Consider the following 27,005-nt stretch of genomic DNA (forward strand, 5'->3'; position numbering starts at 1 on the left):
GTATACCCATCATTCCCATGGTGGCTGAACGATCGCCAGGCCAGAGTCGTAGTAAACTCCATGGCACTCCGGTCCAACGGCTCCGCCATGCGATAGCACGCATTCAAACTTACCGAATGCCGCCGGTCATCATATATACAAGAGCACGCGGCACTGTACTAGAACGCCAATGCACCCTGTGAGCGCGCATGTATCCATACGTGCAGTGTTTTCCGTCAGCTCCAGTCTCATACCTATAGTCTGCGATCGATGAGGCATCGACCTAACGCGGATCAGCACTCTAGTCACGCTGTGTGGGTACGTCGCACCATGTCCTCCATTCCGAAAAGTGCAGGAAACTAACCACCATCGATAATAATTGCGACAACGTTTATGTGGACACCCCAGGCGCATTTCTGCTGGCACCGTCGGCGTCGCCGTGAGGTTCCGTATAAAGCACGAGCGCGTTAAAATCGTCCGTGCACGCAGTATGGTGTATGTGCGAGTAAAAAAACGTGCGAGGGTGAGTCGGCGATAGCGGCTCAATCTCGCGCAGGCAAGAGAGGAAAGCGGGAGGAAGCGCGCCATCTTCCCTTGGGCTAAAGCCTCCTTGGGGACAGTAGGGAGGGGTGCGCTATCGATTCCGGGCGGCCCAGGCGGCAGCGTGCGCCCGCCCAGTCCGCTATATTGAAATCAATCTGCGAGGCGGACAGAGGTCGCCGCGTACTGTTTTTACGGCTTAGTTCGCATTGATGAGCGACGTAGCACGAAGGTCAATTCGCTCGCTGCTGCTGCCGCACGTCCTCACTACTACGCTTCGACATTGAGTTTACGCGGTCATCCAATGACGTATGTTCATGTTTTCTTGCGCGAGCGTGACACCATGCTTGTTAATTTAGTTAGTATGCCTATGTTTACAAGTTTATTCTCCATATACTAATTTGCTATCGCAATCGATGGTTCGCCTTCCCGGCGGAATTTTTTTTAAGGATATCCCACCCGATATTCAGGCATTGGAAAAGCTTTGACGACTACTCCCATAAATGGCAATATCAAGGTCACTGATACCTACCTCGTAAACAGTCGGGACTTCATCTTATCTATAAATAACAGCGCCCAAAAACTTTATTCCTATATCTGTACGATTATATTGTTCTCGTGCCTTAAACTGGACATTATAGTTCTATCAGCATTCTTGGGCTACTTCACTCACTCTTCAAGGGTCATCCGTCCATCTGTTCCATTTCTCTATGTGAATATGGGTCATTGGGCATGTCCCACTAGGTTAGTGCCGCTCCTCAATAAACATATTTCACGCCAGCTTGGTTCCCTGGTTATGTGTCACTGTTTATGTGCCGCCCTTCCGTGAACATCTTTTACGCTGACTTCCGACTTGGTATGTCTAAATGGATATGACTACAGGAGAATTTTAATGTCTTTTGTCATCGAATTATGGTACATAACAGGTGACAAGTAAACAGTGAACCAAGTGGCCGTGAAAGAAATTCATTTTTGAAGAGGCGCACACGTTGTGGAACATGTGGCGTGGGCCATACGCAGTGACCCAGGCCGGTGTTAAAGAGCGGAACATACCCTGTTTCAAATACGCAGTGACACAAATTCACGTCAAAGAGGTGCACTGAAGTGTAGCACGTACATACCTACTTTCGCATACGCAGTGATCTAAGTTGGGCTAAACGGCGTTCCTTCACGAGCAGCGGGTTAGCGCGCACACATACCCAAAACACAAGTTGGCGCGAATCGAGTTTAGCTGATCAGCGGCGCATACGTATTGTCAAACACCCGTGACCAAAGCTGGCCTGACGATACGATTTCGAACGAGGTTTCGTCATCAAAGCACCACGATTTTCCAACCATTAGGCGATGATCCAGTGACCCAAGTTAGCAGACATTAGGTACCATATAAATGCTAATTGGATTCAAAATAAGGGAAGTTCTCGATATGTCGAGCCCTTGTGTCGCGCTCTGCAATGAAAGCACGCCATGTTCATTACAGTTCGACTATTGCAGAAATGCTTTATTTCTATAGTATTTTAATGATACTGAACCCAGTTTTACCTTACGAAACTAACATGCCATTCATTTGGTGTAAAAAAGGGTGATAGTGATGGGGAAATAAGAGTATACGTGAGACGCATACGAAAATTGATGAAGACAAAATACAAGCATCCAGGCAGTTCACCGACATGGTTTTAGGGTATACAGTAACAGCATGGCTCTCGTACCATAACATCGAAGTTTCAAGGTGGCCAAGATAAGCCTACTGTTATCGGCAGGCGTGACTTCCACTAACCCGTGCAAAGCTAGTCTTCGGGATCCGCGCGTGGCTTCAGGCACAACCACTGTTCGCTTCGGTTTCACCCGGACCGCGTCTACCATCTGCGATGGCATTCACCCTCGCGGAAGGTAGACGGAAGGCTGTGGTCTTCAGGCGCCCGTTGCTGCGGGCCCTGCCTGCTGTTCGCTCCCGAGCTGCCCGGTCTCGCAGATCCACTTCGACTGGCTTTTCTGCAGAGTACGAAATGCGAAGGACACAGCTGCTCATTGATCGTTACGACTCAGAAAACACCAATGAACCAAGTTGTTTAGATGCATGAAATGCATTTGCCCGATTAACCATACACACCTACCTAAAAGTGACAATAGCAGACTGTTAATAAGGCATTTTGGAATTTGCGCCATGTAAAATTTATAAGCTGTCAATCCTGTTCAGTAGCTTTCAGCCATAATCTCAGTGGTGAAAAATACGTCCAACAGGACCATCGCAACACATTTGTGGCGTTAAATGCTGCATTCGGCCATGTATGGCCCGGTTCACATAGCAACACAACGCTCTATCCCTGCGTAAACGTTTCATAGGCGGCATTATCCTCACAATCGTAAAAACGCTTGTCTTTTTTGTCCTTTGGAAAGAGCCCCGCATCACAATGACGCCTACAGCATTCGGAATATCTCCTTGCAATGTGTTTTCACCAATGCTATGGTTTCTCCGAGTAAACCGTTCCGTATTTTAGCTATGTGTAGATGCCCTATGCTAGAGAATTTGATTCCCAGTCTGGTTGTTAGTCGCTTCCCCCTCAATGTATGCAGCGAATGTTCGAAAGCACAACGGCTGAAACTCACTCTCTGTGATGGCTAAAAGGAACAGGACGAAACACTTACGCCGCTATTGCGGAATTGGAAGTACTACTGCGGAACCCTCCTCAAAGTGGCTCTGGCACACAGGCAAAAATTGGTCAGAAAGAAATCTTAGTGAATCAGTTCTGCGACCCAGTACTGTGTTATTCCAGCACTGCGATCTTGCCACATATGTGCTATATAAGGCTATATAAGAGTGCAATCACTGGGCGGACATACGACCCGCTGAACCACATTGACCAGCCTATAGTGGAATCCTGAAGGAGGCTGATTTCGTCACTCACTTCTCAATGAACGCCCTTTAAACCCATTCCCATTTCCGCGGCAGCGGCTACCGTATATGAATCTAGTAAAGGCTAGGGGTTGTGCGTTTGTTTTATCAAAAGGACTGCCGCAGGCATTTTGAGTTCGTACGTAACCGCGGGATTCCACTAGCCTTCCCCGCCGACTTGGTCACACAGACAGTTCTCCCATTTATCCGAGTTTGAAGTGAGCAAGCTTCTCACAGCTCGTCCTAGGCTTGCGTTGTTAAGGGGCAGTAATATTTCCGTAGGTGCTTAACCGCGGCGGGTTATCGTGCTTGTCTTCAATCGCGCAGTACACTGCACGTGTCACACTGGCATGCTCGAGTTAGCGCAGGACTAGCTTCGCGTGTGCGATGAACTCACTAATCACCGGTGTGTACAAGTAAGCTTGAACGCAACCATACCGATAATCTTTCGCCAGGTGCACATTATGGCTTAGTCGCACAAACCATTTCATTTAGCCATTTAACCAGCTTAATTGTGAAGTTTCTCATAAATTATTTCTGTAAGTGTCCCACATCGTTATACAGCCGTCATAACACGGGGGAATCCAGGTTAATAGTTGGTGAAAATGGGGGAATATGGGGGCACGCAATATACAATGCTCTGTTCCCCGCAAACACTTTTATATTTTGTATAAATAGTAGGAAGGCTTATTCCTGGTGTAAAGTCCAAGAGTGTCTGTTAATTACGGTCTTGGCAGTAAATTGTAAAATTTCGGCGCTTCAAAGCGTTACATATTTGTTTTGCGAGCCGCATACAATGCCTGACAACTGCGAAAGGAAAAAATAAGAGTGCTACCCGCTTCCCGATTGTTTGACACGAAGGGAATGCTGATGCGGTAGCTAAGTTTTTTTTTTTTTGGGGGGAGGGGGGTTGTTTGAATTATTGCATACCTGCCATAGTTGCTTAGTAGCTCTGGTGCCGGGTCGCTAACGCGAGGTCGCCAGATCAAATCCCAGCCACGAGCTGCATGTCGATCGCGGCGAAATGCGAAAACATCCGTGTACTTAGATTTAGGTGCACGTTAAGAGACCCCAGGTGGTCGAAATTTCCGGAGTCCCACACTATGGCGTGCCTCATCATAATCAGATCATGGTTTCTGCAGGTAAAACTCCGTAATTATTTACGGCACTGCCAGTAAATTATTTCACAGCTCGAAAGTGGAATTCAAGTGTTACACACATGTCTTCTCAGTGTCCTGGAAGAAGTACACATTCGAATTGAGCATAGAAACACGCTACACGGTTACTGTCATGTAAGCTTGATCCCAACATGTATTGCTCAGTGACGTTTCGTGCTCGGAAAGTTCACTACTAAACGGCTTCAATGGGAATCGGAGCTGCATGTGTAAGAAACGCTCGCAAGTGCGAGGGCCGCCAAAACCAAGCTGTAACACAGTGTAGCACGTTATCGACCAATCACGTGACGCAGAACCGAGCGTAACAGTCATATTCCTAAAACGGACAAGTCAAACTCACAGCGCCTCGAGGGCTTGTGTTCCGTCCCATTCTGTATCTCTAACGGGGCGCTGCACCGGCCCGATTTCATGGTACAGACTGCTGCTGTTCGCATCCATCTTGCCCAGGTCGGGCTGATCCGCTTCTGAAAGCATCAAAATGGAATGTCATATTCAGAAACACTCGAACTCATAACATGCATATCGCTTCATCAAATATGCACGAGGAAAACACCAGTCAAGATCTGAGTCGTTAGATGCACTACAATTATGATTTCCCAGTGCACTGCGCATATCTACAAACTACAACGTTTTCAAAAATGGTTGTGATAAGTTAGTGCCGCAGAAATTCCAGATTAGAAATACCAGGCTCCGTGAACGGTACTACGCAGTGTACATACCTTCATTCTGACGCGATAGCATTAAGGGATCCGTGTCGCAGAAAATGCAGCGTTGGCGTCCGGCCTTTCGTCGACGACCGTACTGCGAGCCAAAAATCATTTCAAACCACGCATAGCCAACCACGCAGGCACTCCGTGCCTCCGTTAGTCGTTAAGTACGACTTATACACAACCTACAGACATGATAGCGTCGCACTGTTTAATTTTAATACACGAGAAAACATAATTGTGTTACGCGGAAACTCACTCACTTCCTAGTGTTTCTACCATTCATACAGCGGCGCACCCGATTCCTTGCAACACCATCCAAATGGCGCTCGTCTCCGCGCATCCTCGGCCCTCTCAAGTGGCCGCGTTTCTACACGAGAGCTCACCTTCGTGCATTCGCCGACAGCGCTTGCCGGTAAGCATTACGGTTTCATATGATAAAGTTGCCGGGAAGCGTGAGAAGCAAGTCAGGGATCGTTGAATGCTCTCGCGTTCCGCTCTTAACGACGGAGCTTTAATGCAGTTACAGCTAAACTACTAGTTACTAGTTACGACTACTTACAGTTAAATGCATAACTCTAAGTAGTTATTCTGCAGTCATGGCAATTGTGAACGTCGTTAAGAACAAAGTGATTAGTAGTGTTGGAACAAGGAATGATGCGGGAGTAAGCGTTTCGACTAGCGAATTTGTTTTTGCCATGATAACTCAAAAGAAGCCAAGTCTTGTCCAAACATTGCTAGCATGGATATTAATTATTTGACGACACTTGGGCTGAGAACATTCATCTTCTTGTGAACTTCTTATTTCCATAAAAAACTAAAAATATGCTTATAAAATAAACAAATTTGTATTTATTTATATGAGCGTATTCATTCCTAAATACAGTGCGACACCCTATACCGCTCTTTCCGTTTGTGTTTCGACAGCGCTGTCCTCGCTGTCCATGTTCACGGGGTCTCTTCTTTGCATGTGTGGCAAAAAAAAAATTGGAGGACGCTTAAGCTTCGCCTTTAAGAGTGGAACCCCATGGCATTTAAAGCCCCTGACTGCTTCTACGCTCCCCGGCAGTGCAGCTCATGTGACTGCAAAGCATATCAGGAAACGATGGCGACGAACGCTATGCACGAACGCCATGTGACTTTCTCGTACAAACGCAGCCTCTTGCGCGGGGCGTGAATACGCGGAGGTGAGCCCCATCTGGATGGTGTGCCAAGGAACTGGCATGTCGCTCTATGAACGGAAGAAACGCTGGAAAAGGAGTTTGTTTCCGCGTAACCGAATTATGTTTCGACCTATATAAAATTACAATCCGACGCTCTCTTGTCTGCACGGTTGTGTGTTAAGTCTTAGTCTACGCTTTCTCTTACACTTTTTTTCCGAGAAATTCAATTGCTCCAGTAACTCGTGCCGCTACACGGAGTGTAGTGCAAGGTATTCGGGGTTCGGAATGATTCTTTGCTCCCAAGACGGTCGTCGTCAGACGCCGACGCGAGGATTTCTGCGACACAGGGCCCATAAGCCTATCGCGTTAATATGCGCTTTCCTGTCGCACACCAGGCGTTCCATCATCGAGTTCAATATGGCGAACGCCGTCGCCTTCGCGCCCTTTCCCTCTTTGCTTCGACGCCACAGTGCTGGCTATCCGTCTTCGCGGCATGCATACGCTGGCGCGTAACCCACGTTCAATAAGTGAAACGTCACACACATTTGCTATTCAAAGTTCGCAAAGCGTTTACATGCACTATTCGTCATCGGCCGAATTCAATATGGCTGACCAATGAGACCACCATCGCGTGCCCAATAACTTGTCAGCCACCACCTATGAGAAACCTGTGACGTCCGGCCAGCGTCTCCACCGCGAACGTCGCTTGCTCTGCCGTTTTAGCCGGCCTGCAGTGCCGCGCGTTCCGAGGAGGCGCTGCCGTGTAGCACTCCCCACAACCCTTCCCCAGATTCACGTGACCACGTGAACAGCCACAAGCATGGCCTGTGAGATTGCAAGCGCTGCCTCAGGGCGGCTTGCAACGTAAATACTCTAACCTTGAACAGTTGAACGTAATGGCATAGTGGTCATATCTGTGTGTTCGTTCCTATGGTAATGTTCCATGAACAGTTATCAGCTTGGCAGTAAATACTCTAACCTTGAACAGTTCCTCGTGTTTCACTATATAGCACAAAGGCCGTATGGAGGATCGGGCACCACGGGAGCGAGCAGCCAGTTCTTCGACGCTGCAGGACGACACCACAGACTGACGCCATTGCCAGGTCAAATGAGCAGCGAGTGCATCATAATTATGCTTGGGGCCGTGCCTCCAGTAGTTCGCCGTGTAGGAATGGATATACCTAGAGCGTTTGACGCAGTTTCGTGACATGTTGCTCACAAAACTACTATTTGAACTCATTTGATTGTTCCGCAATTCTCGAGACATTGGCATGTAAAGAGGAGATGATTAAATACAGAAAGTCCCAGTTTTGCTAAAAAGGCGAAGCCTGTTTAGCAAAAAGACGAAAAAAATGCTAAAAAAAAGCTAAAGTGACGACGACGCAAGAGGCGCCGCCTACCGGCAGCACAGTGGAGGAAAATAGCTAGGAAGCTTTCCAGAAAGCATGCGACCAGCACGGTGAGCAACACGGCAAAAAAGAACGTCAAGCGGAGAGTTAGACAGGCTGAGATAATCTCATAGGCGGTGGCAATGGAAAAGAAACACGCTATGAGTAACTATAATAGGAGGTAAAAAGCGAAATCAGGAAAGAAACAATTTGTCTTAACTCAAAAGGAGGTTGATTACTTTCGAAGCGAGAACAGGACGCCTTAGAAAACCCATTTATAAAGTGAGATACAACAATGAAACAGAAGCATGTGCTTGCTGTGTTTGCTTGTCATTGCTACTGTAGTAAGTAAGCGTATGTTTACAAGTTTATATGGCTTACAAAACTACTACCCCTACTTCGTATACATATGTACGAGTTTGCTATAGCAATCGGTGCTTCGTCTTTTTAGCAAAACTGGGACTGTTTGTATTGAATCACCTCCTCTTTACACGTCAATGTCTCGAGAATTGCGGAACAATGAAATTAGATCAAATAAAACCCATTTATAAAGTGAGATACAACAATGAAACAGAAGCATGTGCTTGCTGTGTTTGCTTGTCATTGCTACTTTAGTTAGTAAGCGTATGTTTACAAGTTTATATGGCTTACAAAACTACTACCCCTACTTCGTATACATATGTACGAGTTTGCTATAGCAATCGGTGCTTCGTCTTTTTAGCAAAACTGGGACTGTTTGTATTGAATCACCTCCTTTTTACACGTCAATGTCTCGAGAATTGCGGAACAATGAAATTAGATCAAATAGTGGTTTTGCGAGCAACATGTCACGAAACTGCGTGGAACGCTCTAGGTATGTCGATTCCTACACGGCCAACTACTGGAGGCACGGCCCCAAGCATAATTATGATATAGTCGCTGCTTATTTGACCTGGCAATGGCGTCAGTCTGTGGTGTCGACCTGCAGCGTTGAAGAACTAGCTGCTCGCTCCCGTGGTGCCCGATCCTCCATATCGCCTTTGTGCTATATAGTGAAAAACGAGGGACTGTTCAAGGTTAGAGGATTTACTTCCAAGCTGATAACTGTTTATTGAACCTTACCAGAGGAACGAACACAAGGATATGACCACTACGCCATTACGTGCGACTACACGCTCCCGACACATTAGTTTGATATGAGTTAAGCGTGCAGACACGGACACAAGAGGAGGGGAACGTGCAATGCGGGCTTTTGTGTTCTCCGTGCCCTTCGCCTTGTATCCGTGTCTGCGCACCAAACATTTAAAGCAAAGCTTTCTTTCGCGAACCATCCACGCACATTGCTGACCGTGGATGCCGCGTGCTGCAGGAGCTGCTGCTGGCGCATTATCGCCGAATAGCTCCCACTCGGATGGACGGATGGATGCTTTGAAAGTTCCCTTTGAAACGGGGAGGTGGGTTGCGCCCCCTCTTACTAATTTCTATAACGGAGATTTTCACTTTCCACCCGCTATCGCTGAACCCAAAGTCTTCCAAGAGTGCAGAGGAGCCTAAATCGACCGCTGAAAGATATCTTCACATTCGAGCAAAACATGTTGCATCATGCATTTGACCTGTTTTACCGCGCGCATTCTTCGTGCTCGTACCTCGCTTTATCACTACGTGTTCTAAGGCATCATAATCTCGCTTCGAAAAGTAAAGGTCTATCATGAATTGTTTCTTCGCCGGTTTGGTTTTTGCCTCTTAGGTTGGGCTATGGGTTTTTCTTTTTTATTTTTTTCACTAGCGCCACCCAGGAGATTCATTCTTCCTTGTCGCCAACTTTCTGGTCGAGATAAACTCGAGATAAGAGGAAGCGCTCCCTATGCACGCCACTTGCTCGTTTCAAACCCACGCGGCAGTGCCACTTATTCTTATCAGCGCCATATCACCATATCTCAATGGCGTGCTTGTGCCAGTATCTATCTCCGCACTCGGTGCAAGCCAGTTACCCCGCCTTTCTGGACGCGGCACGGGCGGGTCTGCTAGTTCGGTCATTATCTCTTCACGTTTACCATTCGCTCGCGGTACAACGAACAATGTCAAAGATAGCAAATTATGCTGCACCTTCTTAAACGTTTATGCACTACCATTGAGTGCGCAACAAAAACACGTAATAAAACTATTTTCTATGACTTGCTTCCACAGGTAATGCACTGGGTGGAACGATACACAAATGGCAGAAGACACCGACGTTTTGACCGCATGACTTTTTCACCACCCACAAGGTAACGTCCCAGTAACGACCACCCAAGAGTGAGTCAAGACGAGCCAATTAAACTAGTGGCATGCCAAGGGTTTAATTTCGTGTCTGGATATATCAGCTCACTCATATCAGGGCATCGCAACAGTTCACGCTAATCCCGAACCTTGACAAACTCGCGCCTTGCTGCACAGCACCCTTGTTTTGCAATCCTCAGTGACAGCAGTGCTCACTGATGTCCTGCAGCATCGCGTAATTCCACGCACCAGTCAGTTCCTATATAGATGCTCACCACAAACGTACCCTTCTTGGCTGGCTCCTCCCACGCTTGGGTCCTGAAGTCTTCGGTAGCCCACTGTAGGCCTTGGACGGCGTCGCCGTTCGCTAGGGGTAGGCGCCCATTTTCCCCAATGAGGCTCACTCGAAGCCTGCAGGTCAACAGTAAATGGTGCACTTTCACAATATTCACGGGAACCAACATGAAAAAAAAATGTTTGCACCCCGTTCAATTCAAGCATGCAGCACCCGCCCCGGTATCCCATTTGCTATGGAGTGTCGCTTCTGGGCTCTGGCTGGCGGGTGAAGTCTCGGCCGTAGCGACCGCATTTCGATGAGAACAAAACGCAAAAAAAAACGCTCGTTTGTCGTACGTTCGATGCACGCTAAAAAATTCCAGGTGTTCAACATAATCCTCAGCACCACCTCCCACCCCCTCTCCACTACGGCCTGCCTCATATGCTGATCGTGGTTTTGGCATAGAACAGCCCAGAATTTACCTGAGCTTCAAACCTGAGGGAGTTTCCAGAGCCTGCGTAGCAAGCAAAATCAAGCGCACGTGCCAAGTACCGAATCTGCGCTCCAGCGCTTTAGCTACGGCGTCCACCTGCCATCTGCAGATTGCCGTGGGGATTTGAGATGAAACCACCGGGGTTGGAAACAGTTTCCTTTTCTCCCCATTTTTCCTTTCTTTCTCGATTTTGAGACCTGTGGATTGGATGGCGATCTAACGAGGGCAGCACGGTAGCATCGCGACGAAATATGGCCGGACAGAGACGAAACAATACCAATTTCGAGCTTTTTATGCTTCTGTCCGCCATCGAAGTAAAATAGAATGGATTGTTTCAAAATGATGCCGAGCATTGGACAGGCTGCTTGGCGACATCGACAGTAAAACCACCACAGGCGCCGACTGAACCTATGGCTCAGGCCACATCTACGTTATACGGGCAGAGTGCATATATATTTGTACAGACAATATATCCCTGTTTTGCGAGCAGTACTTGCCTTGGTGCTTATTTAAAAAACACTGTACTTTCATCCGAGTCCGTAGCACCTAAGGTGCACTTATCTTACTAAGTGAACTAATTTTACTTGTCAACACAAATGCGTTCAAATACCTTACATCATGGCCTACTTAGAGAAAAAGTTCATGTATCTCCTGCCCTTCCACAATTTTCTCGCCTAAAAGTACCCCAGAGAGCGCTACCATGCACATACAGGTATATTAGTCGCGATCTGTTATCTTGATGCGAACGACAGTATCAGTAAGCCAATTTCGCAAAACAAAGGTCACCGTATCAAGAGGCGGTTCGGTGCAGACATACAAGTGACCACGAAATTTGTCAATGTACGGTGCACAACTTGGAATCGAACATGGCATAACATTCAACTATCCGAAATTGTGCAGTGTACATTCACAAACATCATGGTCACTCGCACATTTGCGCCGAACAGCCTCATGATGCGGCGACATTTGTGGTCCGACACAAGTATCTGAATATCTATAGCGAGTTAGGCCCAGAACAGCATTCATATTTCCTAGATGGTACATGCTTAAATAAGGAAGGAACAGCGCCAACGCTCGTGATCATCTTAATTGGCGTTGTTCCTTAATAATTTGAGTTATGCCGTGGGAGGGTTCTGTCCTGTTGACGGTCGCTGAATATTTCAAACAAAAGTGACTTTGTATGAGCTTGGTTGGTCAAGACCGCATCTGATTACGACGCAAGACAAATTTTGGCCAACTGTGGCTACTGGACCCGCACATAAATCGAAGCGGTTGACGGTTTTACATTTCGCCCTCCACCCCAAAGTGTGGGAACTGCGGCTGGCACCGAATTCATGACATCGACGTCAGCAGCACAATGTTAAGGGCACTGAGAACCGGAGCAGGCGACGTGATTTGAAGCACGAATAGACGGGGCAGTTATTGATTATATAACGTTTTGAAGGAAGCAGGGCGGTTACCATGAAATCAGCACTGCTACTTTCAGTGCGTTGAATTCACGGCAAACCGTGTGCTAATGTAACCTGGAACATCAATTCGTGGTGCGCCCCCCCCCCCCCCAACAATTTTAGAACCGCGCAGGTTGGTTACGCCACTCTCCCGTAATGCAAAGAAAAAGATTGGCATTATTGTGCCAGACAACTGCACACAAAGTGTCAGTAGCTGACATTATCCGGTTATCTGGTAATTGTGCAGCTGACAGGTGCAAATGAACACGGGCTCTGCAAATAGAGACAAGGACAAGACGCGACGGCTTTCTACAGCGCATACCTGCACATATGTTAATTGCTTAACGGCGCGGTCACTCAGCAAAATGTGCAGCATGACAAACTTGCCTAACGAGAATCATTGGCCGTCACGAACACCACGCTCGCGAGATGCTACACCCGGCGAATCCAAGCAACGGAAGCAGGTCAGTAAGAATGTCAATGTCACTCACTGTTACTTGACATCCTTTTTCGCTGGCAATAGACGCCGTGGGTAGCGCCTCCTGAGGAGTTGGTGTACTCTGGCTGTTCACTCACATCTTGCCCTATCACTTGAACGGCCTTCATGCAATAAAATAAAGCGCGACATGTAAGAAAGGGTCGAGATAAAAAAATTATTAACAATGTGAAAGCTGTTCACTAAGCAAAGCAATGACAAATAACAGGTGGGTATGAATTTAGGGCAGTACGTTCAGTAAGACAGCAGCTTCTCGACACATTAGTTACAAGGACGCAAAACTGAGCAAGCCCGCGTTCTGTTCTTGTTAAGAAACTGTCATCATCAATGCTCCATACTGCCGGAAGCAAAGGGAAATCCACTGGCTCATAGCCCCGTAAGGTTCATGGCTACTCTGCGTCGGTAAGTTGCGATGACACTACTGCTGTTGTCGTTGTCAGTCATTTCAATGTGGATGTGTTGGGAAAGAAAAGGGATGGTTTACGAGGCAGACATATCGCTTGTGATGCCACACCGATCCGGCCGAAACGACCACCCAGTGGCGTACGTGCATCGATTTGTCATTGGGTATTGTTGCGTGGAGGCTGTTTACCTCACTGCACATATACGATGCTTGGGCCTGGACCGGTTCATGTGTGCTTGACTCGTTAGTTATCGTGTCCAAAACATTCTTGATGCGATATGTCGGTCTGGTCGGTGTCTTTATCAAGTGTGTGATCCAGAATTTTTTCACTGAAATTTCCGGTGTAAGCAAGAACTTTTTTTTACGGAACCACTCATTCCTTTTGTATGCAACTGACAAAAGCGGCTGAAAAACGTAAAAAGGTTGCAATAGAAACAGCTCTCATAGCATTATTTTTCCGACTTGCATAAGATTCTTCAACCTTGCTTAGGTTCTTCGAGAATCTTGGCGTTATTTCCGGTAAAAAAGCTGCGATCCACGAGTTTATTACGACTTTAGAACTGAGGTTAAGCAGTTCCTGAGTTTAACCTCAGTTCTAAGTATGAACCAACTAGCCCTCATCAAGATCTTATTATTATTATAACGTCTGTATTTGCGGCATGCTTAAAATTTTCAATTATTATTAAAGTTTTGCGCTCCACTATAGACGACGTAGTTGAACATTCTAACAGGTATAGGTAAACTAGAATCCAGAGCCGCACTGTCGAAAGCGAAATCAAAACAGAGCTAAACCAGACGTCCAAAATCATGGAAGCCAAAATGGGCGGTTTGACCAGCCGCTCGGGGCGCTGGCGTCAGTGGAGTAACCCAGCCGCAGGGCTCTATGGGAGGGTCCGCTCTTTACCAATATGCGTCTCTATGCTACAAGCACTCGCCAAAGCGAAGCGATCTATCTATATGGTCTTTGGAATCTCGCATACAACATACAGAACAGCATACATTTCAGTGAACAAAAAGCTCAAAAATAAAGCATCCGAAGCACATAATTCATGACAAGGCGCTCCTGATAGCAATGCTAAGCACGTAGCGTTCCCAGCAAACGTATCCCGGTAAAGATTACTGTTGCGTTTTAGATTACGTAACTAGACTTTCGCACATATAAGAACCCTCCTAGAGACTACTTTGTTCTTTCACAGTGCTATGCGAAGGCACGTGTAGGAAGGACTCCTTAATAGCAGCATGCATACGAGACATAGCGAATTTCTCTCTTCTCTCTGATCCACTTCTTGTAGGTCCACGAAGCAGCGGCGCAAGCCAAGTCGCAGGCCGTTGAGACTTCTTACACTAATAGTTAGGTAAAGTGCAGGTGAATGTCATGACGTGAATAATTTCCAGCTACGCCGCAATGCGTACCCGTTTCAGTTGTTTACAGCTTCGCTGTCCAACCACCTTCACAAAGTGTATTTTCACTGTTGATTTCCCCGCCTTTTGTAGCGCTGGTGCAGTCGCCAGATATTAGCGTCGGCGCATTTACGACGCCATGCTGTGCGTGTTTGTTCGAAATGTGCAAAACAAATGTTAGAGGTTGCTTAGGGGCCCTAAAAACACTGCTTACGTGTGTGTGACGCGAGACGATGACCGCGACGACTTAGTATGAAGGCGATGGCATGGCGACAAATTTTTTTACCTGGCTTATTATCTTTACAGCCCGCTTTGTTACCACTTGAGCGGTGCAGTCTAACACAGCACTTTAAAGCGCTACATCAGCCTCGAGGAAAGAACGGTAGAAACTGACATACTCTTGCTTTGATAAGCAACTGAAGAACGGCGGCTAAATTGACCCTCATTCGCGCAATTAATTCGTCAAATAGCATTATGCGATGAGCTCTAGACGTCTGCACGAAAGGCTAGGTCATGTCGGCACACGTATGCGGGCGATCGGGGCCTAGTGAACTAAAGACAAAGCGAATCGGGGCCTAGTTGGCCGACTTACTTCGACTTATTTATTGCATTACGATGTGGAGGTTTGATTCCAGCATCGGGCAAATTCTTTTATTTATTGAAGACGTCCAGAACAACGAAAGAGACTCGGCTATGACGATGTGCCTCGGAATGACTAAAGAATGCTTCGCAGGAAAATTAAGCCTGCGGCAGCAAGACAAGCGGCCGAAGAGAACTGGAGAGTGGTGGCCATCAGCCAACGAGATCAGACGCGGCCAAGCCATCGATCAAGGCAGCCAACCAGGCACCACTGAACAGCAACGTGACCGGCACCCGAGACTCAGGGTGGCCGTGAGGGCGATGATTGCGGGGCGCGTATGGGGTACCTGGCACAATGGTCAGGTACTCCCGATCCATGACCTGGCATACGAGCCTTGTTGAATCAGGGCAGACCAAACTCAATGTGAACACAGTATCGACCAGCACTACGCGGTTATCGTAGAGTAAGCTTGACCAAGACTATTTTCATTCGTTATCCATTTGACAGATACACTTTTAAAGCAATAGATTCTTTTTCTCTGCTGCGTACGTTCCCGGTTTGTAAGACGCTAGCTCTTAATGGAAGAGGAGTCAACATGGGCTGGTAGGTATTCGGCTGCGTGCTGTCTTCCCAAACAGACAACATGGGCCACTGTGTATGTGACCGATAGACCAGATACCCCGGCCATTCCCCCGTAATGGATGTGCCTAGGTCATATATTAGCTATGTAGCCTTAAATATTGCTGCATTATCTTCGTCGTCGCGAAACCCTCCACTGACGCTCTCAACGAACTACAACTTTCTAGATGTTCACGTCGACGGTGTCACCTCTTGGTTTCCTACCACAACATCTTCGACCTCAGCAATCGCCAATTGGGCCAATAATTATGTGATTATTGGTGATTCCAGTCCTATCCATCACCGGCCATATCGAGTTTCTGCTTCAGAGCGTAAGGTTATTCGAGATGAAATGAACAAAATGCTTGCCAAAAGCATTGATAAACTTTCGTCAAGCCCTTGGGCCTCGCACGTGGTGCTTCTTCAAAAGAAAGATGGCACATAGCGTTTCTGCGTAGACGAACGCTCTCTGGCTCTCGAGCTCTCGGCTGAACTGGCCAGTGCTGCAGTTACCCATTGTAAATATACCTTGTAAATAGTCTGCAGTCTCAATCCTTCGTTCGCGCAAGGTGACAGTCCCAAAACCGCAACAGACACTCCCGGGTCGAGTGCAGACGCTTAGCCAGATAGATAGCCACTGCAACGAAATTACAGCCACAATACTATGGATTATGGATAGTGCGGCGGCTACGGTGATTCAACTGGAGTGATGTGATTGAAACAAGACATAGTGTGTCGTGGTGTCATTTTGCGTTGCTTTCGGCAGAGAAATTGGCCCTTCGTACGTCTGATGACGTGCCCGTAATACCTCCCGATTCAGGGATAGTATGAGGCCAAGCTGCAGGTCACACAATAAAGCTATCGCTGATATTATCGATAATTTCCGATGGCTTCTGCCACATCCTTTCTTTTTTTCTTACATTTAAACTAACACAACACACAAGCGTGTTTGACATGACGCTAGAATTTGGAAATTTTTCCTCCATTAGTTTATTTGGTAGTTCTGAAAAGCCACTCTGCACCACATAACACCGCGAGCGCCTTGTCAAATTTAGTATCCTGGCGGCGCTTTATTGCCAGTACCGAAATTAGCTCCACTGTCCAACCCCGGTGCATACTTCTCGGAAACGAAACACTGTTAACTATAATACCATAATCCTTAAGATATGTTGCTTCAGCGCAGTCATTATTACGATATGCTAAAGAAAACGTTGATCGAAATAGAAAATATTACTTAGAGCAGGTGAGGGGGGCCTTTCACAGCGGTGTTCTGATTCGGTCGATGCCATATACAGATGACCAGGCGATCAATTTCTATCGCATTGTAACGCGTTAGTATTCTCAGGGTACCTCACGCACTTTACGGAGGTTACGTCGTATGTACATACTTACGTAATTACGTATGTAGGTATGTATGTATGCATGTTTGTATACATGCATGTATGTATACCTGCATGTATGCATGTATGCGTGCACGCATGTATGACTGCATGTATGTATACCTGAATGTATGCACGCATGTGTGCACGCATGTATGCACGCACGTACGTATGCATGCACATATGCACGTATGCATGCACGTATGTATGCACGTATGTATGTAAGTATGTATGTATGTATGTATGTATGTATGTATGTATGTATGTATGTACGTATGTATGTATGTATGTATGTATGTATGTATGTATGCACGCACGCACGCATGCATGTGTGTATGTATGTATGTATGTATGTATGTATGTACGTACGTACGTACGTACGTACGTACGTACGTACGCACGCACGCACGTATAACCGTTTTCCCCGACTACATGGGTCACTGGGTAGACCTCGGTCGAATGGGTATATTAACAGAGTATCGCAATATTAACAGAGTATCGTAATGTCGTGATTGTGCCTCTGCCTATCCACACACTCAGGGCAAGCCCCTTGTCATGCCTTTCTGTGGCGCGTCATGGGCGTCTCCCCTATTTAGGACTATATGTTTAGGTTAGGTTAGGTTAGGTTAAGTTAGGTTAGGTGTACGTCTATCCAGCGTCGAATGCGAACAGTGCAGGCGTCGCGCATTCTGGCGCCAACCATTTGGTTTTTTGAATGCGCATAAAGAATACAATTGTTATATGACTTACTGCCGCGACCACTCCACTGTGTGGAATGATAACCAAATTGAAAGAAGGCACCGACGGTTTGGCTACATGACTCCTTTCTCGGCCGCCCATGAGGTCACGCCCCGGTGATAACCCAAGAGCTAATCTAGCTAAGGCAAGGAAACTGAAGCGTTCAATTTTATGTCTTGATACCATTAGCTAATTCATTCGACGACGTCACCATTGCTCGAGGAGCCCGAATTTTGCCAAACTAGGGCCTTCATTATTAGCACCAGCAGAGCTTCGTTGAGCCCGTACAGGCCCCATTCAATGCGATTTCTGTTTAGAAAGACGCTACGCGGTTACTTTCGAGCAAGCTTAATGCCAACAAATATTTCTCAGTGACCTTCTGCGATTCAATGAGAATAGGAGCTGCCTGTGTGAGAGATGCCCACAAATGCGAGGACCACCACAGCGAAACTTCTACCGCTTGGGATGTTGAGTGTTAGGACTTTGTGGGCCCATCACGTCACGTAGAGCCGAGCATAGCATCATCAGATTTCAAAAACGGACAAGTCAAACTTACGTCTCCTGGAGGACTTGTGTCCTGTCCCGTTCGGTATTTACACTTTGGCGGCTCCTTGGTGCAACTCAAGAACGGGAGCTGTTCGCATCCGTCTTGGCTCGGCCGGGCTGATCTGCGCCGTAAAGCGTGAAAAACGAATATCATATTCAGAAATATTAGAACTCGTAATCTGCATATCGCTTCACAGAATATACAAAAGAGGAAAGCGAAAGTCAATATCTGAGCTCTTAGGTGCACTACAATTATTGGTTCCCCAATTCATTGCACATATGCATAAACTACAATGTCTGCAAAAATGGTTGTGACGAGTTAGTGCCGAGGAAATTTCCCATTAGGAATACACGATTTGGGGGCTGGTACGGCGTAGTCTACCTACCTATCTTTTTTATGTGATATTAGTTCTCTCATCACGTTGTCGTCATTGCCGCTGATCTGCAGTCATGGCAACTGTGAGCGTTGTAACGAAAGAAGTGATCAGAGTTGTTGGTATAAGGAATGACACTGGAGCGAGTGCTTCGACTAGTAGATTTGTATTCGCCAGAGCAAGTCAAAAGAAGTTAAGAAAAGTTTTCTTGCCGAAACGTTGCTACCAGCGACTTTACTTATTCGACCACAGGTCGACTGATTATTCGTCTTCCCGAGAATTTTTCACATTTCGCTGACAAACAAAAATGTGTTCGTAAAACAAACCAATTTACGTTATCATTTAAGATGAGCCTATTTGTTCCCATTCCCCGTGCCACAGTCTTCCATATACAAATGAAGACGGTGATTAGCTGCAATTCACCACGGAACACAGCCTAAAGTTGCGCTCTTTGGTGCATTGTACATACAAGATAGATTGAGGGCGCGAAGGCACTGGCATCGAGCCATAGGTTTGCGACTAAATTGACTCGAGCAAATCTGTGCAGAGAATCACGTGACCTCTATATAATCGATCAAGATGAACAAGAGTACGACGCACGCCTTCCCTGATCATGCCTTAGTAGATAAATCATGCTCAGTTCTTCATCAAATAATTATTTTAATATATCTTAAGGATTAAAATTTAGGATTAAGATCTTAAGGTTAAGCCCAAAGAAGGAGGGCCAGTTAAGGCAACCAGCTGTAACATTAGAGGACTGAGTGCCAAAATATATACGTGCAAATTTGTAAAGGCGGTTGAGCTACCTTTACGTATATTAGTGGGCGTGTATATGTTGGCTTTTAAAATGGCTGTTCTTGGTGAGCCTCTATGCAAGGAGAAGTGCAAATGAGAATAATAAAGGGAGTGCCTTTAGTACAGAAAGCTTGGAGCTATATCTTGATCGTTATCTATGGGTCAGTAGAGCCATATTGAATGATAAGTTGCTGAGCGCGATCTGCATAAGTGTAATTTTTATAAAGGGGAGCACAGATGCGCTGCGGTAAAGGGATACGTGGACAGGAACGACGCTCTTTCCTGCATCCTTCCTACCCACGTCTCCCTTTTCCGCACAGCTTAATTCTGCGCTCCTATTTGCAAAAATCATGTCAAACCGACTAGCGTAACAGATTACTATTGTAAAGCATAAGTACACTTCCTTTGCGTTATGCAAAGAAGTTAGTTTCTCACAGTTTCTCACAGTTTCAGCTCATTCACAAATCATCGTCTGTAGATATCAGTGCTGCCTAGTCAACAAGCTTCTCGATAGATATTAAAGCCCGCAGAACTACCCGATCGCTGTCCCCGTGGCATTTTTCGCGATTGCAACGATCAGACAGCGGAAGTGCGCTAACTCATCTCGTACAAATACACAGCATCGGTTCCAAAATAATATTAAATTGTAGCAAACATTCCTTTAACATTCCTGTCTCTATGCTCCAGCTAAGTGCCGAAAAGCGAACAAAACTATAGATTATTTGAGGTCATAATGAACTTTCAAAGAGGTGATCGAGCTTTTTGCAATACCGAAAACGGCCGTACCGTCTTCGGCCAACGAATCTTAAATTTAATTGTCCCATTACTACATCGAACCACTTTTAAATAAGTGCTGCTTTAAGGAAAGCAACTCGAAAGGTACATTTTAATTAGCCATATCACCTTGCCTATTTCCTTTCGAACATTTCCAAACGCAGTCCATTAAAGGATATATACTTTCGCAAATATTTAAATGACGTTTAAAGAATCCCGTCGCACCCAGTGAGTCAGGCAGTGCAAACACTACGCTACCAAATCTGACAATGTCAAAGCCACCGCTACCTACCACGTGACCGTCCCCTCGGTTCTACGGCATGGGCGCTACTCTCACCACTGTTCGGCGGCTTCCACAACGCAACGGCTGCTCGCTCGCGTGTTGCCCGAGGTTTCCGACCACCTTCGTCACAACGATGCGAGAGGATGCGAGAGAAGAGAGAGAAAGGAAACAGTGAAATGTACTTGACGGGTCTTGCAGAGTCATTCGTAATAAACATCTTTATAACGTCAATGTGACAGCTAGCCTTTATTGCGCCTGCAGGTTCGGGTCAACCAGTTCGATGGAATAATTACCAGAAGTAACTGTGGCTCCAGTGTCTACCGGAGCTGCAAGCTGGTAGGTTCAGCCTGTCTAGGACTGATGGTATGGTACGGGGCTGATACATGGATTTGCGTAAACGTCGTCCTTCAGGATTCAAACGGCCCCGTGGCATTTTCAACAAGGCATTGCATTAAACATAGCGAACTAGTTGTATTAAAAGTGCGGGACGGCAGTATGTGAACACAGAACCCCTATCACATATGCGGGATATTGAAACCCTCATGACACGCACGCATGCATCGACAAACGACGTAGAACACTACTGAACTTTGCGCGGGCAAGCCAGTGCTTCGAAACATTTGGCCACGTCGACGGGCTGAACCACTGCAAGTACGAGCATAATATGCGTGTTCACAGGCAGAGTCTTCTGTATTTAGAAAGTCACTTATTTCTTCGAAATTGAGGACAATAACGTGACTTAACGCACAAAAAACAAAGCCTCAAGAACATCTGAATGCACAAGCACGAAGATCCGTTCAAATCCATCTACTACGCATCCCAAGGTGGTTGAAGGCTCGCAGCGACATAGTTCCCTCTAGTAATTATTTTAAGAAACTCAATGGTTCAGCTAAACGGCCATTTCCTAACAAGCAAACTGTTTCAACGCTGAAGTAAGCTATAACATCCGCATTCAATTTTCCCTGGAAAACACTACGTACATTCCGTGTTTCTTTTATTATTTCTTAGACCTATACAAATAGATGAAAACCAAAGATGTTACAATTCCCACACACTATAGAATGCCTCCGCTGAAGTGCACCACAATATTTTTCTGTTCGTGATTAAAATTAACTTAAAAGTACATATGTATAGAAGGCCACAACACGGCTGAAAGTCAGGGGAACCAACTTTAGGCAAATATATGTACGTGTTGCATGCGAGAGAGAGGAGGGGAGATTGTTTCACATAGCAGTGAAAGGCCTGATGACCGCAGCTTAACTGTGTAGTGCATGGTTGATGCCTGAAAATCGGCCAGCAGTTTGGGCAAGGCGAAGAAGATACGGAATGATGACAAAGGTATAGTGTTGAAGACAGAGATTGCCCTGCGGCCCCTGAGCATTGTGATAGCGCACTTCTTTCTCTTCTTTTTTCAACAGATAGCAAGAAAAAACAGTCCACGGAGCTGATACCTGTGCTTGCATAAGCTGCTTTGCGAACGCTCTTCGAGATCAGTGCCAACGCATAAAGCGACGAATTTCGCTGCGCCTGCAATGTTGCGGGAGCAAATCCTGCTACCTCACGTATGCTAAGTACGCCGTTAATCCTGACCAATCAGTTCGCCAGACTACAATGTGCCTTATCTGCATGCCCACTGTTTTCGTGCTATATAGAAACTGCCGACCTACGAAAGCCAGCTTTGCAACTTCACATAACAATCAATTTGAATTAAGTGTAGCGCGACGCGGGGAACATTGACGAGCGACCTAAGGAATGCCCCACAGCGCTTTTTTTTTTCTCTTCAAAGTTCGAAGAGCACTGAGTGTCGATCGATCCTTCGTGCGTCCGCGTCTCTATTGCCTGCTACCCTTCATTTCAATTCAATATGACTGGCCAATCGTACCACTTTGGCCACGGAACGCCACCAGCGGCCGAGCAGAGCGGACGCACCTTACATCGGCTCCGAGAATTTTATGCGAAGCTTATTACTAGAGCTCAACCCAGCTCCTCAGGCGCGGCGGTGTCGCCTTCAATACCACGTGACACCGTGACGTCACGACAGAGGAGAAACGGGGCTCCGACTCGCGCCGTCACTCGCGGCGTCGCGGGATAGCCGCCGCGGCGTCGCGGCGGCGGCACGGATGGGGGAAACGCAGCCGCTCACGCTGCTGCCGCGCAAGCGGGTGGGCTTGATTAGACGTACAGCGCCCCACACTCCATTTCCTCGCCAAACCCCGCGGACCAAAACCCATACCTAAACATATTGGCGGCAGGCTCTCCTAGCAGAGCACTGATGCATTACATTCGTACTAAAATAAAAGCAGACAGTAAACGGAGATTATTAGGAGCTACACCAGTACATGTGTTTGACGACAAGGGCGGGCTTACCCGCATGGAAGAGGTTTTCTTGAATAAGGTTATGGCAAACGCTGCGTACACACCACACATACTTGAGAAATGGCACCAATCCATACAAGCTACGATTGCGAAAACACATTGCCAGGAGTCACGCAGAGCAGACTTGCAACACCTCATTTGGAGCTGTGCAGCTTTTTCCCAAGGGAGATCCAACATTCAGCATCTACTACACGGAGACATTAGAACATTAGGAATTGCAATACAAGCTAACCTTGAAACACAGAAAGCCATTGCGACATATGGCAGACAAAGTGGCCTGTTTCGAGTTGTGTAGAAGGGCTCGATCAGCCCACGTGAGAGCGGCGGAACTAAACATGCACCTCAGCCTGCATAAAGCGGAAGATCCCAGACTGAGATGAAGTGTTTCAGCCAACAGTCTGGCTACCCACATTCCCTTCCCTCCTAATCCCCATCAGCGGCCTAGAGCCGTCCCCTTCCTTAAAATAAAGGCTTTATTGATTCATTCACCGAGATGGCGGATATTTCACCGTAAATGGCCTGAAACCGGTCCCTAAAGGTCAGTGCAGGTGCCCGGCACCCGTCTTCACCTTTCTTCGGAACTTTCCGACCGGACCTTGTGCGCGAGAAGCGCTTTTCTGTCTAACGCGGCGGCCGCCGCGCTATAGGCCTACTTTACGCCGAACGCAACGAGCGTCTCGCCACGACAGCCGGTTAGGTCTTGGCCTACCGGCGTCTGTTCCGACGCCGCTCAGCGACATGGAGCCGTCCTTGGAGATGGCTTACTGTGTCGATGGAGAAAATATCACCCCAGAGGAGTTCGCAAGTGACCCAAGGTGGCAGAGGGCCTTTGAAGCCCGGAAGGCTGCCTACCCCAAGCTCCAACACCTGGCGCCGAGTCCGCTCCCGGCGCCATCGGCCGGTTCTACCGGCAGTTCTTCTAGTTCAACCACCCCGCCGATGGCTCCGCTGACTTCCGGCAAGCCAAAAAGGCACGCTCCTCTACCCAAGCTACCCAAAACGGACCTCAAGGTCATATTCCGACCCGGCGGCGGACTGTGCGTGCGACAGTGCAACGGCGGAGTGCTTCTCCCACTCGTATGCGCGAACGCCTGCATTGACTATAACACCGCCCGGCAGGAGGACAAACTGCGCCTGAACCCATTCAACAACTCGTTCACGATCAGTACCCCTGCGGAGGACCGAGCGAAGAGGTATGTGGCTGTGGACTCTGATACTAGACACGGTGCAATATCCACTCCGCGCTTACGTGGCCGCCCCTAACGATGCGGTATGTGGCATCATTTACAATGCGCTATACAATCAAAATCAAGAAGAAATAATCCAAGATTTGGTAGCTATGAATAAGAGCTCCCAGTACACGATCACTGACGCAAGACCTCTGAGCAAAATCAAGTCTATCTTAATCACCTTCATCAATGTGCAAGCGTTCCCGAAGCAGCTGAACTTCTATGGGACTCTATATGCCTGCCACCATTTCAAGGCCAAAGTGGAGGCATGCCACAACTTCTGGAGGCCAGGGCACAGAGTGGACGTGTGTCCGCACTCCAAGAGCAACCGCTGCCCGTGATGCGGAGTAGAGCATCAACTCGTCGAACCACCCACCTGCAACGCCAAGTGCATCCTCTGTGGAGAGGCGCACTTCACGGGGTGGAAAAAGTGTAAGGTGCGGTTTGACCGCACCGGCAAGACCAAGTCTCCACCCGCCACCGTCAAGGTGGCTTTGATCGAGAAAAAGGCTACCCCTCACTCCACCCAACAACGCAGCTCCCGCAGTCGCACGAGGCTGCTCTCTTACCCCCAAAAGAAGTCGGACAGGACCTGTCGCTCCAGGACGCAGTCCAGGTCCAGATCCCGATCCACAACCGGGCGCGGCCAGACCAGGAGCCGCTCCACCTCCTACCCTCCTCTATCTAGGACGGAGATTCCGTCCACGAAACAGGTGAGCTGGGGGCCGTGGTCTCCGTCTCTCGAGCGGGAAAATAAGGAGCTCAGGGCCCAGTTTCAGAAACAAAGTGCCGAAATCGCCGAACTACGTGAACAAATTCGTTCACTGCTTAAGCGCGACATGCATACGCGCGGAACCGACTCTCCTAATCCCCCACCCGCCACTAGGGCTCCCTCTGTCAGACCCCCCTCTGCGCCGCAGGCATCTAACCATCCGTCACAAGCAACGTTCCCCACCAGGAATCCCCCTAAGAAGCGCCGTGCGCAGCCTGACGGTAGCGGAGAAAATTCTCAAAACGGGACCACTTCCATGGCAGACTTTGCAAACGCTATCCAAAGCATGCAACAAAGCCTCATGGCCATGCAGAAAGACAATGCCACCTGGATGGCAAATATAGCTAATAGACTCACGGCGCTCAAGAAACGGCAGGGCACCCAGGAAGCAACCGTGTCTCAGATACAAACTCTGCTCAATGGGCTGCTAGCTTCAAATTCTACAACCTCGGCCTCCGTAGCCGAGTCCCTTCACAGTCATCATCATGGCAGCACGGCCTAACGGGGCCGTGGTATGGCAGTGGAACTGCCGGAGTTACAGGGCTAAGCGCAGCAACCCCCAACTCCGCCTACAGTACCTGCCCACAGATCAAACGCCCACAATGATAGCACTACAAGAAACACAAGGGCCCGCAAAGCTCCTTAATTACACACCTTTCGAGATCGCCAATGCGACCTCCAGCAGGGTAGCCACATTGGTACACCGAAATTATACAGCTACGCTCCATCCACTTGATATTCCGGACATTGATGGAGTGCTCATAGAACTTCTTCCCCAACACAGACACGACACCAGTCTGTTTGTGCTCAACATCTACAGCCCCCCCAAGGGCCCTGCATCCCCGCTAGTAACGGCGATACGTAAAACCTTAGACAGTTGCAGAAGGAACCCATTTGTAATAGCGGGCGACTTCAACGCAAACCACACTGCCTGGGAATCCAGAAAGAACTGCCTGAAGGGTACCACGCTGTGGACGCTCATCCAAAATAAGGGGCTCTCGCTCCTCAACGATCTTAATTTTCCCACAAGGATCGGCAACAGTGTCCAAAATAACACAAACCCGGACTTACTCTCGCTAAGCACATACCCAATGGTACATTTCTCAATACGCTCAACTCACTGGGCAGTGACCACTTCATTCTTAGCACCTACATCCCTAACCGTACGCTCTCCAAGACACAACGCCACCAAGTCGCCATCACTGACTGGGACAGGTTTCGAAGGATTAGAGCAGCCACACCTGAAACCATCGATAACCTGGACACGTGGGTGCAGCAACTAATGACAGATACCACAGTGGCCACATCCCAGGTACCAACCGCGTCAGACTCAGAACTCACAGACAGTAGGCTATTACACATGTGGGAGGCACACAACAGTTTACAGAAGTGCTGGCTAGCAAATAAGCACAATCGCAAACTCAAAACCCGAATTGCGGCCCTTGTCAGGGAAATAGAAGAGCACGCAACACACCTAACACGCCAACAGTGGGGGCAGCTCTGCGACCGCATGAGTGCGAATTTAGGCCTAAAGGACACGTGGTCATTCCTGCGATGCCTGCTAAACCCCGAAAATAACAAGATCCAACAGCGCAAGTCTTTCGCGGCTGCTGCACAGCAACCCAGCTGAAGACAAAGCACTACTGGACTCGCTCCAAACCCTATATCTGGCGGACCGCACAAGGGTCCCCTTGCCTCCTTACACCGGCCAGGACAATCCAGAACTAGATGCAGACATCACTGTCTGGGAAGTCCGCGCAGCCTTACATAAGCTCAGAACCACATCCGCTCCAGGGGGGGATAACATCACGAACAAAGCCCTTCGAAACCTTGATGACAGGTCGATACAGGCGATAACCCAACTCTTTAACTCGCACTGGGCCGCAGGAAGCCTCCCGCCATAGTAGACCCATGCAAAGATAACGTTTATTCCCAAGCCAGGC

The 27,005-nt window shown here is 47.8% G+C and overlaps 1 protein-coding gene across 1 annotated transcript in view; it reads right to left on the reverse strand.

The window, feature by feature from the left end:
• Positions 1–1,990: 1,990 nt before the first annotated feature.
• LOC135912364 (uncharacterized) overlaps positions 1,991–27,005 on the reverse strand; it is a 337,983-nt gene continuing 312,968 nt past the window's right edge. The window contains exons 75-80 of the mRNA XM_070538422.1: positions 20,695–20,805; positions 18,470–18,581; positions 12,790–12,898; positions 10,367–10,491; positions 4,925–5,048; positions 1,991–2,508 (exon numbers count right to left, since the gene is read on the reverse strand). The gene's annotated coding sequence lies outside the window, so the exon portion shown is untranslated. The remainder of the gene's footprint in view (positions 2,509–4,924; positions 5,049–10,366; positions 10,492–12,789; positions 12,899–18,469; positions 18,582–20,694; positions 20,806–27,005) is intronic.

Source organism: Dermacentor albipictus, chromosome 5 (assembly GCF_038994185.2).
Source record: "Dermacentor albipictus isolate Rhodes 1998 colony chromosome 5, USDA_Dalb.pri_finalv2, whole genome shotgun sequence".
NCBI classification, from domain to species: Eukaryota; Metazoa; Arthropoda; class Arachnida; order Ixodida; family Ixodidae; genus Dermacentor; species Dermacentor albipictus.